A 13,101-nucleotide genomic window follows, 5' to 3' on the forward strand; every position below is an offset into this window, starting at 1 on the left:
TTTGCTTACAAGATGAGAGAGGAAGAGCGAAAATAAGAGTGAGGAAATGGGTGTGCCAGGCCCCCTGCCACTGCAAACAAACTCCAGATGCATTTGCCACTTTGAACATCTGGCTTGACTTGGGTTCTGGGGAATTGAACCCGGAGCCATCAGGTAACTGCTGAACCATCAGGATTTATGGATTTATTGATGGCATCTTGTGTTCATAAGTCATCATCATTCTCTGAAGGGTCAAGATTTAGTTACAAACCAGGCATGGTGGTTCTTGTCTGTAACCCCGGCACTTGGAAGGTAGAGGTAGGAGGGTCAGGAATTTCAAGGTTATCCTAGGTTCTATACCCTGCCTTTACCCCACCCCACCCCACCCCAAGAAAAACTTAATCATATGTCCAAGAGAATGTAACTAGGTTTGTGTGTGGGGAATATGTATGTATGTATGTATGTACATATGTATGATGTATGTACAAAATTATGGACCGGGCATGGTGGTGCAAGTCTTGTAATCCCGGCTATTCAGGAGGCTGAGGCAGGAGGATTGCAAGTTCAAGGTCAGCCTAGGCAACTTAGTGAGACCCTGACTCAAAATGAGAAGTAATGAGAGAACGCTATACGTCTTGCTTTGTATGTGTGAGGCTCTGAGTTCAATCCCTAGTGCTGCAAAAAATATAAATAAATAAATAAATAAATAAATAAATAAATAAATAAATAAATGAGGGCTGGAGAGATTTCTCAGTGGTTAATGCACTTGCCTGTGAAGCCTAATGACCCAGGTTTGATTCCCCAGAACCCGCATAAGCCAGATACAAATGGTAACACATGCATCTGGAGTTCCCTTGCGGTGCCTAGAGGCCCTGACACACCCATTCTCTCTTTATCTGCCCCTGCCTCTCTCTCAAATAAATAAATAAATAAAATATGTGAGGAGATGCTTAATTTTTAAAAACTTTTTTATTGACAATTTCCATAATTACGGACAATAATCCCCTCCCCTACTTCCCCTTCACAAATCCACTCTCCATCACACCCCCTCCCTCTCTCCATTTGTCTCTCTTTTATGCCATCATCTTTTCTTCCTATTATGAGTCTATTATAAAGGTGGTGCTTGGCACTATGAGGTCATGAATATCAAGGCCAATTTCTTTTTTTTAAAATTTTTATTTATTTATTTATTTGAGAGCGACAGACACAGAGAGAAAGACAGATAGAGGGAGAGAGAGAGAATGGGCGCGCCAGGGCTTCCAGCCTCTGCAAACGAACTCCAGACGCGTGCGCCCCCTTGTGCATCTGGCTAACGTGGGACCTGGGGAACCGAGCCTCGAACCGGGGTCCTTAGGCTTCACAGGCAAGCGCTTAACCGCTAAGCCATCTCTCCAGCCCAAATTTCTTTTTTTAAATTGACAACTCCCATAATTATAGACACTAAGACAATAAACCATGGCAATCCCCCCCCCCCAGTACTTTCCTCTTTGCAGCTCCACTCTCCATCATAACCCTTTCCCCTCTCAATCAGTCTCTCTTTTATTCTGATGTCATGATCTTTTCCTCCCGTTATGATGGTCTTGAGTAGGTAGTGTCAGGCACTGCGAGGTCATGGATATCCAGGCCATTTTGTGTCTGGAAGAGTGCATTGTATATGGAAGAGGAGTCCTACCCTTCCTTTGGCTCTTATATTCTTTCCACCACCTCTTCCGCAATGGACCCTGAGTCTTGGAAGGTGTGATAGAGATATTGCAGTGCTGAGCACTCCTCTGTCACATCTTCTCAACACTATAGTACCTTTTGGGTTAGGAGATGCCTAATTTTGAAAAAAGTATTCTAAGGGCTGGAGAGCTGGCTTAGCGGTTAAGGCACTTACCTGCGAAGCCTAAGGACCCAGGTTTGATTTCTCAGGACCCACATAAGCCACATGCACAAGGTGGCACATACATCTGGAGTTCATTTGCAGTGGCTAGAGGCTCTGGCATGCCTATTCACTCCCTCTATCTGCCTCTTTTTTTTTCTCTCTCTCTCTCTCAAATAAATAAAATATATAAAAAAGTATTCTTGCCTGGCGTGGTGGCACACGCCTTTAATCCCAGCACTTGGCAAGCAGAGGTAGGAGGATCACTGAGTTCGAGGCCACTCTGAGACTACACAGGGAATTCCAGGTCAGGCTGAGCTAAAGTGAGACCCTACCTCGAAAAACCAAAAATAAATAAATAAATAAATAAATAAATAAATAAAGGTATTCTTGTATGATACTTGGTACAAACATCAGCAAATAATGGTAATTTAATTTATACTTGACAATGACAATGACCAGTATCTGACTGGAAGCAACTTAAGGAAGAAAAACGTTTACTCAGCTTGCATTTTGAAAGGAGATAGTCCATGATGGGGAGAAATGCATGGCAGGCTGGCTTGTCACATTGCAGTCAGGAAGCGAGATTGAACAGGCAGTGGGACTGGCTTAAAACCTCACGCCCGGGCTGGGGAGATGGCTTAGCGGTTAAGCGCTTGCCTGTGAAGCCTAAGGACCCCGGTTCGAGGCTCGACTCCCCAGGACCCACGTTAGCCAGATGCACAAGGGGGCACATGCGTCTGGAGTTTGTGTGCAGTGGCTGGAGGCCCTGGCGCGCCCATTCTCTCTCTCTCTATCTGCCTCTTTCTCTCTCTGTCACTCTCAAATAAAAACAAACAAACAAACAAACAAACAAACAAAAAACCTCATGGCCCACCCCCCAGTGGCACACTCACCAAAGCTGCATCTCCTAAAGGTTCTGCAACCTTCCCAAACAGCCTCACCAGCTGGGGACCGAGTGTCCGATCAAACACATGAACCTGTGAGGAACATTTTACCTTTATTTATTCATTTGCGGCAAGCCCAGCAGACTGGCTTTTGTTTGTTTGTTTGTTATACAATAGACAGAGAGAATTGATGTGCGGGGGGGGGGGCTCCAGCCACTGTAATCAAACTCCAGACTCATGTGCCACTTTGTGCGTCCGGCTTACGTGGGAGCTAAAGAATCAAACCTGGGTCCTTAGGCTTTGCAGGCAAGTGCCTTAACCTCTAAGCCATCTCTCTAGCCCAACATTTTACCTTTAAGGCACAGCAAGGAGAAATAAGTTTTTATTAATTATTAAATATTTTGGGTGGGCAAATTAATTTTATTTATTTATTTATTTATTTTTTGCAAATTAATTTTAGAGTGACCAATTAATAAAGGAAATCCAGTGGATTATATCATTATCAAGGCAGTTGACCATAAGTGTTCATTTTGAGGAACCACGAAGACTGGTAGGAATTTGGAATTAGCATTATGTGAGAACATTAGAGCTTTTGAAATTTTTAGAAAGCATGGTCTCTAATTTTGTGGAAGGTTCTATCAGCGTTAGTGAAAGAGTGTGTTCAAACTGGATATTCGGTAGTCTTACCATATCTTGTCCATAGCTCTTACCATAGGAAACATAACAAATTGATTAAGAACATGATTATGTGGCTGGAGAGATGGCTCAGCAGTTAAGACACTTGCCTGCAAAGCCTAACAACCTAGGTTCGATTCCCCACCGCCCACGTAAAGCCAGATGCACAAAGTGGCACATGCATCTGGAGTTTGTTTCCAGTGGCTGGAGGCCCTGGCATGCCCATTCTCTCTGTTTCCCTTCTCTCTATCTCTTTGCTTGCAAATAAATAAATAAAGATATTTAATAATAATTTAAAAAAAAGAACATGATCCCTACAGTTAGCATTGGCTTCAAGTCAAGGGTTCACAGGTTCTAGTTGAATAACCCTGGGCCTGTTAACCTCTCTGGTAACGGACAGGTTTGTTACTTCTGTAGCAAATAGATGATTTTGTTCACTAATAGATTCTTGGGGATGACTTAGTGCCTATTACATAATAAGTAGGAACTTACTATATGGATTTTAACAATGGATGAATAATGTGTGTAAATCAACAAATTATGAAGACATAGCCAGTTCTTGCTCAATAAAATGTTGGAAACAAAAAGTCAAACAAAAGCCGGGCGTGGTGGCGCACGCCTTTAATCCCAGCACTCGGGAGGCAGAGGTAGGAGGATCGCCAAGAGTTCGAGGCCACCCTGAGACTCCATAGTGAATTCCAGGTCAGCCTGAGCTAAAGTGTGACCCTACCTCGAAAAACCCAAAAAAAAAAAAAAAAAAAAAAAAAAAAAAAAGTCAAACAACTCCTTGACCTCACAAAGCTGGATTTATTTCATCCAAAAATGGTCTCTATTGTTTGTTTTAACCTCTGTGTTTCTTCAGAATGTTTATCACATAGAAACCAATGTGCTAAAAATTGGTAGCAGAAGCAAGGATATATATACTATGATCATTGCCCTCAAAATGCATATAATTTGAAAAAGGTTAGACAACATGAGCAGAAATAACTATAATTATAGGCAGTGCTAGAATTATATTAAACAGTATATTAAACACCTTATAAACTATGCATTGCATGCTTTAGAATTCAGAGGCAAGAGATACTGCTAGATATAGTGGCATAAAAAAATAGATACAGTGGCGTGAGGCTGAAAGTCCTTGTGCGTTTTTTTTTTAAATTTTTTTTTTTTTTTATTTGAGAGGGACAGAGAGAGAGAGAGAAAGAAGCACATAGAGAGAGAGAGAATGGGCGCGCCAGGGCCTCCAGCCACTGCAAATGAACTCCAGACGCGTGCGCCCCCTTGTGCATCTGGCTAACGTGGGACCTGGGGAACCGAGCCTCGAACCGGGGTCCTTAGGCTTCACAGGCAAGCGCTTAACCGCTAAGCCATCTCTCCAGCCCCCTTGTGCGTTTTATTATTACCAGGTGCCAGCCTTTCTAAATGATGTCAGAGGCGAAAGACTTTCACCCCTCCAAGACCTGCCCTTCTTCCTTAGGAAGCATTTGTCACTTTGTGTAAGAGAGTCTGTGGCCAAACTGGACAGCTCTCCATCACTGGGTTCGTGTGGCTACAAGTGAAACGTCCACCTCTTTCATCTTCTCCAACTTCCCTCTGGGCGTCTTCGCCTGACACCCCACTCCACCTGTCCACTCCTAATCTAATAAAGAAAAGAGTTAGGGAGGCAAGTCAACCTTCCCAGTGGGTCTGGAAAATAATTGTGCAGAAGAAAGCTGCATGCATGTTTTATTGTACATTTACATTTGCAAAAAAAAAAAAAAAATCGAGAATTTGCCAAGGCTTATAGTCAAGAAGACATATGAAATCACCCAATTAAAAGAAGAGATGGCAAAGGCTCAAAAAAACTGGTTATGTAATTTAGTTTAATTGAAGAAAACCCAAGAAATACATCAAAGCTCTAAATCTGCACTTCCCTGGGGTCTCAACTGCGTGACTCAGCTTTTTTAAGTAAGTGGGTCAGAAAATTGCTAATACCGTAATGACTCTGCTCAGCTGCACTCAGCTGCTAGGGTTTATTTCTTGCAGATCTAAAATTACAAGCATGTTAAAATTGTCAAACTGGGTGTCAACTCAACATCGCATTGCTTTGTTTATCAACCACAAATGCTTTTCTTCTCTCTCTTCGAAGTCTTCCTTTTAATTAGCAATAGTGCCAATGCTGTTTGTGGCTTTGGTTTTAAATTCTGTGCCCTGTACTGTGCAGTTTTATGGTTTATCACATACAGTGACACCACATAACAGGGAGTCTTGGGTGGAATGAAATTCTGTTGGACTAACCCGTTGCGGTATGTTATAAAACAAACACTGGTTTTATTGAAACAGCTTGTGTTTTTATTTATTATTGTTGTTGTTGTTGTTGTTATTTTTCCAAGGTAGGGTCTCACTCTAGCCCAGGCAGACCTGGAATTCACTATGTAGTCTCAGGCTGTTCTCGAACTCATGGTGATCCTCCTACTTCTGCCTCCCGAGTGCTGGGATTAAAGGCGTGCGCCACCATTCCTAGCTATGAAAAAGTTTTTTTTTTTGTTGTTGTTGTTGTTTTTGCTTTTTGAGGTAGGGTCTCACTCTGGTCCAGGCTGACCTGGAATTCACTATGTAGTCTCAGGGTGGCCTCAAACTCACAGGAATCCTCCTACCTCTGCCTCCCGAGTGCTGGGATTAAAGGAGTGCACCACCACACCCTGCTAAAAAGTTTAAGTTTTTAAAAAGAAAAATTATGTATTTATTTGCAAGGAGAGAGAGAGAGAGAAGAATGGGCGTGTCAGGGCCTCTAGCCATTGCAAATGAACTCCAGCTGCATGTGCCACTTTATGCATCTGGCTTTAAGTGGGTACTGGGGAACTGAACCTGAGTCATGAGGCTTAGCAGACAAGTGCCTTAACTGCTAAGCTCTCTCTTCAGCCCTAGCTCATTTTTTAAAATTTTTATTCATTTATTTATTTTGAGAGAGAAGAGAGAGAGAGAGAAAGGCAGATAGAGAGAATGGGTATTCCAGAGCCTCTAGCCACTGCAAATGAACTCCAGAGGCATGTACCACCTTGTGCATGTGGTGTACGTAGGTACTGGGGAATCAAACCTGGGTCCTTAGGCTTAGCAGGAAAGGAAAGTGCTTTGACTACTTAGTCATCTCTCCAGCCCCAGCTCAAGTTTTAAAATGTTATAAGTGGGGGGGATGGAGGGAATTAACCATGGCATATTGTTTACAATTATAGAAGTTGTCAATAAAAGAAAAAGAGCCGGGCGTGGTGGCACACACCTTTAATCCCAGCACTCGGGAGGCAGAAGTAGGAGGATTCCTGTGAGTTCGAGGCCACCCTGAGACTACATAGTGAATTCCAGGTCAGCCTGGGCTAGAGTGAGACCCTACCTTGAAAAAGAAAGAAAGAAAGAAAGAAAGAAAGAAGGAAGGAAAAGAAAAGAAAAGAATAAATAAAGAAAATAAAAATGTAAGTTTTGACATATGTTTTTATCCAGTTGTGGCAAAATACACGTGACATAGAATTTGCCATCTGACAGGGACCTGGGACAACTCAGAAGGTATCATAGTGCTGTAAAGAAGTGACTGGAGTACTGAGTGACATCTCGATCACACCTCCCAAGGCTCAGGGTCTATTGCGCAAGAGGTGGCGGAAAGAATGTAAGAGCCAAAGGAAGGGTAGGACTCCTTACAACATGCCCCCCTCAGACACAAAATGGCCTGGATATCCCTGACCTCACAGTGCCTGACACTACCTACACCAGACCCTCATAAGAGAAGGGAAAGATCATGACATCAAAATAAAAGAGAGACTGACTGAGATGGGGAGGGAGTTGGGGGGAGGGCGGGTATTACCATGGGATATGTTTTTATAATCATGGAAACTGTTAATAAAAACTGAGAGAGACAAAAAGAATTTGCCATCTGAGCCGTTTTATGTCCCGTTTAAAGGCATTTAGTATATTCACGTTGTTGTAGCCATTACCACTACCACCGTCCATCCATCCAATTCTATCTAAGAAAATGAAACTCTAAGCCGGGCATAGTAGTGCACACCTTTAATCCCAGCTCCTGGGAGGCAGAGGTAGGAGGATCGCCGTGAATTCGAGGCCACCCTGAGACTCCATAGTGAGTGCCAAGCCAGCCTGGGCTAGAGTGACACCCTACCTAGAAAAACAAATCAAGCAAACAAGAAAGAAAGAAAGAAAGGAAGAAAGAAAGAAAGAGAGAGAGAGAGAGAAAGGCCAGAGGGCTCGGTGTATGAGTGCTTGCTAAGCAACTGTGAGGGCCTGAGTTGAGCCCCAGCACTCATGGGCGCAGCTGGACATGGCCACACGTGCCTGAGAGCCCCTGCCCTGTAGGTGGCAGAGACCAGAGAATGGCGGGTCTGACCCAAATATCACCTGTGTCCGGGTTCAGTTGCAACAGGGAGAAGAAAGAGCAACCGGGTCTAGTGACGCAGGGCACGCAGGTATTTGGAAAGCTGAGACAGGATTGCAAGCGCAAGGCCAGCCTGGGTTAAAGGATGAGTTCAAGGTCAACGTGGACAACCTGGTGAGATCTTGTCTATAAAAGGAAAGAAAGAAGCCAGGCGTGGTGGCGCACGCCTTTAACCCCAGCAGTCAGGTGGCAGAGGTAGGAGGGTTGATGAGAGTTCGAGGCCACCCTGAGACTCCATAGTGAATTCCAGGTCAGCCTGAGCTAGAGTGAGACCCTACCTTGAAAAGAGAGCGAGTGGAGGGGGGGGGGGAAGGGAGAGATAGCTCAGTAGTTAATGCACTTGCCTGTAAAGTCTAACTACCCCAATACCCACGTAAAGCCAGATGCACAAAGTGGCGCATGTGTCTGGAGTTTGTTTGCAGTGGCTACAGGCATTGGCATGCCCGTTCTCTGCTCTCTCTCTCTCTCTGTCTGCTTGAAAATAAATAAATACATATTTTTAAAGGAAAGAAAGAGGTCTAGGATATGGCTCAGCATTCAGTGCTTGACTACCATGGTAAGTTTCTAGGTTTAATCCACAATACCACAAAAACATACAAACAATGCTTCAAAGAGTCAGGAGAGAGAGAGAGAAAAAGAACCCCTATACACAGCTGGTGGGAATGCATATTATTCTAGTCACTATGAAAATTAGCATGAGGGGGCTGGAGAGATGATTTAGTAGTCAAGGTGCTAGCCTACAAAGCTAAAGGATTCAGGTTCTATTCCCTAGGACCCACTTAAGCCAGATGCACAATGTGGCTTATGCTTCTGGAGTTCGTTTGCAGCATCTGGAGGCCCTGGTACATCTATCCTCTTTCTCTCTCTCTCCCTTTTCCCTCCTTCTGTCAAAAAATAAGTAAAAATTAAAGCTGGGCGTGGTGGCGCATGCCTTTAATCCCAGCACGCGGGAGGCAGAGGTAGGAGGATCGCCGTGAGTTTAAGGCCATCCTGAGACGACAGAGTGAATTCCAGGCCAGCCTGGACTAGTGTGAGACCCTACCTTGAAAAAGCAAAACAAAACAAAAGTAAAAATAAAGTATATTTAAAAAAAAGAAAACTGGGCTGGAGGGAGGGCTTAGCGGTTAAGGCGTTTGCCTGCAAAGCCAAAGGACATACGTTTGATTCCCCAGGACCCATGTTAGATAGCTGCACAAGGGGGCGCACATGTCTGGAGTTCGTGGCTGGAGGCCCTAGTGCACCCATTCTCTCTCTCTCTCTTCCTCTTTCTCTGTCAAATAATAAAAATATTTAAAAAAAAATTTTAAGTTGCCAGTTATATATTTATAGAAAGAGAATCCCCTGGCTTTAAATAGATATGTACATACAAATATGAACAAACTTAAAAGAATACAAACCCTTGGATCACAAGGGGGCTTCTAGTAGCCTCCTATCCCTCCCCTTCACCCAAGGACAGAGGGCATGAGTCTGCTTTTTAGACATTATTAATTTTGGCCATCCTTGCAACAAGCCTGAAATTAGGTTAATTTACCCATCAGATGAAATTCAGAGGAAATGTTCTGTTTCCACACTGAACTCTGCATCTCCAGAATTAGGGCTACATGCTTTCTGACTCTTTTACCTAGAATATCAGGATAAGGGGGCAACCCCTGAAATGGGCTAAAATTAGATACACTCAGTTTAAAAAGGGGTGTGTGTGTCATTTGCTCTAGGAGCAAATGGTAAGATAAAGGCATACAGATCCTAGGGAACACCCCGTTCCCACACCACAAAGGAACCTACTGTCCAGCTTAGGTCCAGGACCTATGTTCTTTACTCTAGCCACCCCTACCTATTTCTTTGGGATTGTCAGAAGACAAGGTTCAGTTCCTGGGGGCTGGAAAGGAGGGATAGTGTTTCAGGGACTTCCTATGGGTACTGAGAGAAGAATTTAAATTTTCCCTTTTTAAAATATTTAAAAATAAACAAATCAAACTCCATCCTGTGCTGTGCACAGCCCTTTTGACTCCCTGACATTGATTTGAGGAAAGAAGAGAAGGGGTGTCAACGTTGGAAGGGCCTCCTCACTTTCTTCCTCTGCTTCGGTTTGGCTTCTCCCTTGGGTACAGCGCTACCAGCTTGGAGGCTGCAGTGGCCCCAGGGCCAGGAGGAGGAGCTGCAGAGAAGTTCCCATTGGACATTTGCCCTGCGGGTACTTGAAAGATTTCGACCCAAGAAATCCTGAAGATCAGCAGGAGGGGCTTCCGGGATATCTATCTGCCTACCAGTGGTGCCTGGCACCCGAGAACCAAATGACATGTGATAAGGAACTCTGTGGGTAACTGGTGAGATTCCCACGCGCTGACATCCAGCCCATTCTGTGATATCATAAACTTTTGCATCCATTAGTGCAACGTAGGTAATCTTGAGGCCCAACATAACTTGATTCTGCCCCAAAGTCACCTTCCTCAGCAGGATGCAGCCTGTTACACTCAGCACAGTATCTGGCGCTCTTAGGTTCCCTGTCCATTTCAAACCTATGCTTTCCTTGGCATCGGCTACACATCATAGTATCCATTGCCTCCTTGAGGTCATCTTGCAGCTTGGACAAAAACTCATTCACTGACCGGCTCAGTTCATTCTCTGCCATTCGTTTCATCTCATATTCCTTTCGCCTTTCAGGATTGCTGACCATGTCCCAAGCTGCGTGCAAAACCTTGAAGGCCTTTTCAGCCCGAGGATGATGATTTTTATCAGGATGAACCATCACTGCCAGCTGCCTATAGGCCTTCTTTAGTTCAAGATCTGATGCTGTGGCTTCAACCCCCAGCACATGGAAAGGGTTTAGTTCATCTTCAGGAACACCAGCCACGGTCCAAAGCCGAACCTCTTCCTCTTCCGGCTGGCAGTGGCGTCCACTAGCTACAGGTGCATCACCCTGTCTATCAGCCCTCTGCTTGACCCAAGGCAATTCCAGCCAAGTCCACTGAACTAAGCTTACCAGCTGCTTCCATGGCCCGCTCTCTCTCAGCAGAGTCAAGCAACACCGCCAGGCTGGAGACTCCAGCCAAGAGAACAGCCAAGTGACCTTATCCAGCCTAACCAGTCACCCAGTCCCAGCACAAACCGCCAGCCCAACTGCAGACGACCCCCCCTAGGTCCTTTGTCTTGCTAGGCAAGTGCCTTGACCGCTAAGCCATTCCTCCAGTCCTGCTTTTTTTTTTTTTTCTTTTTTTTGAAGTTGGGTCTCTAGTCCAGACTAACACCTGGAATTGATTACGGAGTCTCAGGGTGGCCTCAAACTCATGGCAATCCTCCTATCTCTGCCTCCCGAGTGCTGGGATTAAAGGCGTGTGCCACCGTGCCCAGCTGTTATTTGCTTCTTAACCTCCCTCCCAACCATCCATGGTGGAATTCTACTTATTTCGGCAAGCATGCAGACAGTTTTGCCATTAATGTATTCAGTATCCATTATCCACCAGCACAGAGCTCTGCGTGGGTGAGTTTCAGAGTTGGAATTCCCGTAAGGAAAATAATTCTAAGTTTTAACTTGACTTTGATCACGTCCCTATTGCAGCAGCTACCTGAGGTGACGAGAAGCTATGAAGAGTTGATGCCAATTTTAACTTTTGGGTTGAGTCATGCTGTTAGGGCTTGGCACAAAAAAAAAAAAAAAACAGACGAAATAAACCCTAAAGTGTCTATGTCCTCTCTTCCTGCCAATTTATAGGGCTGAGACAAGAAGACTGAACTGATTTTAAAAATTCATAACGAGGGCTGGAAAGATTGCTTAGTGGTTAAGGCATTTGCCTGTGAAGCCTAAGGACCCAGGTTCAATTCCCCAGAACCCATATAACCCAGACATACATGGTGGCACAGTGTTTGGGGTTTGTTTGTGGAATGTACTTCTCATTTTTTTGCTGTTTAGAATCATGGGCATTGCTCAGCCTAAGTCTACAAACCAGGCCAACAAAATGATGTGCTATTAAGATTCTTTAATTTAAGCCAGGCGTGGTGGCGCACACCTTTAATCCCAGCACTCGGGAGGCAGAGGTAGGAGGATCGCCATGAGTTCAAGGCCACCCTGAGACTCCATAGTGAATTCCAGGTCAGCTTGGGCTAGAGTGAAACCCTACCTCGAAAAACAAAAACAAAAACAAAAATTCTTTAATTAAAAGAAAAAAAAAGAAGGAGCCAAAGTTATCCTAAAGACTACAGTCATGAAATCTATAGGGAAGAAATGGAACATTTCCTTAATTCCATGGCTTACATAACCGCATATACCAAGAAGTACATAATTAAACCAGTAAATGATGGCAAAGTCCAAGGATTACTCGGGAAAGAAATGAGAACCCAGCTGCAGACACTTTTAGAATGTAGACAAATATGACACTGAACTCAGCAGACGGGAGGGCACCGGCAGCTACAGACTTATCCCTGTTGACTAAAGGACCTGCTGACTGAATTAGAAGCAAGCATTTCATTAGCTGAAAGTCCAGTTCAGATAGAGGTGACCACAAGAGATCACATGCATTTGCTAGTCCTTCTGAACAGGAAGAACTCCAACCCCTTCCATACCTCAGGGAGTTTCTAGACCCGATTTAGTAAGTCCCATGCTTTGAGACACGGCTACCTCAGAGTATGACTTGAATGCTTCACTTGTTCAGATCAAGTTAAAAGCTGGAGCAGGGCTGGAGGGATGGCTTAGTGGTTAAAGCATTTGCCTGCAAAGCCAAAGGACCCAGGTTCGATCCTCCAGGATCTACGTTAGCCAGATGCACAAGGGGGCGCACATGTCTGGAGTTAGTTTGCAGAGGCTGGAGGCCCTGGCGTGCCCATTCTTTCACTCCCTCCCCATCTTTCTCTGTCAAAGAAATAAAATAATTAAAAAAAAAACAAAACCCTGGAGTAGGGCTGGAGAGATGGGTCAAGGTTAAGGCACTTGCCAGCAAAACCAAAGGACCCAGGTTGGATTCCCCAGTACCTACATAAAACCAGATACACAGAGTGGCATATGCATCTGGAGTTTGTTGGCAGTGGCTAGAGGCCCTGGGCTCACACATTCATATTCTCACTCTCTCTTTCTCTGTCTATATCTTTCTCCTTGTAAATAAATAATTTAAATTTAAAAAACCCTCTAAAATTAAAAAAAAAAATTCTTGGCAAAATTCCCTTCAGTTGTCCAGCTCCCCACCTAGCCACGTGTCTCCCTCTTCCTTTGCCCATTCCCGCATTCCCCTCGTTACCACAGAATGCCCTGGCCGACCTCAGGAGGTGTGAAGAGTTGCCTCGCTGCCTACCTC

General features: G+C 44.5%; 1 pseudogene; it reads right to left on the reverse strand.

Annotated features, from left to right (window-relative positions):
• Positions 1 to 9,862: 9,862 nt before the first annotated feature.
• Positions 9,863 to 12,759, reverse strand: LOC101614698 (annotated as a pseudogene).
• Positions 12,760 to 13,101: the final 342 nt, after the last annotated feature.

Source organism: Jaculus jaculus, chromosome 13 (assembly GCF_020740685.1).
Source record: "Jaculus jaculus isolate mJacJac1 chromosome 13, mJacJac1.mat.Y.cur, whole genome shotgun sequence".
Classification (NCBI taxonomy): Eukaryota; Metazoa; Chordata; class Mammalia; order Rodentia; family Dipodidae; genus Jaculus; species Jaculus jaculus.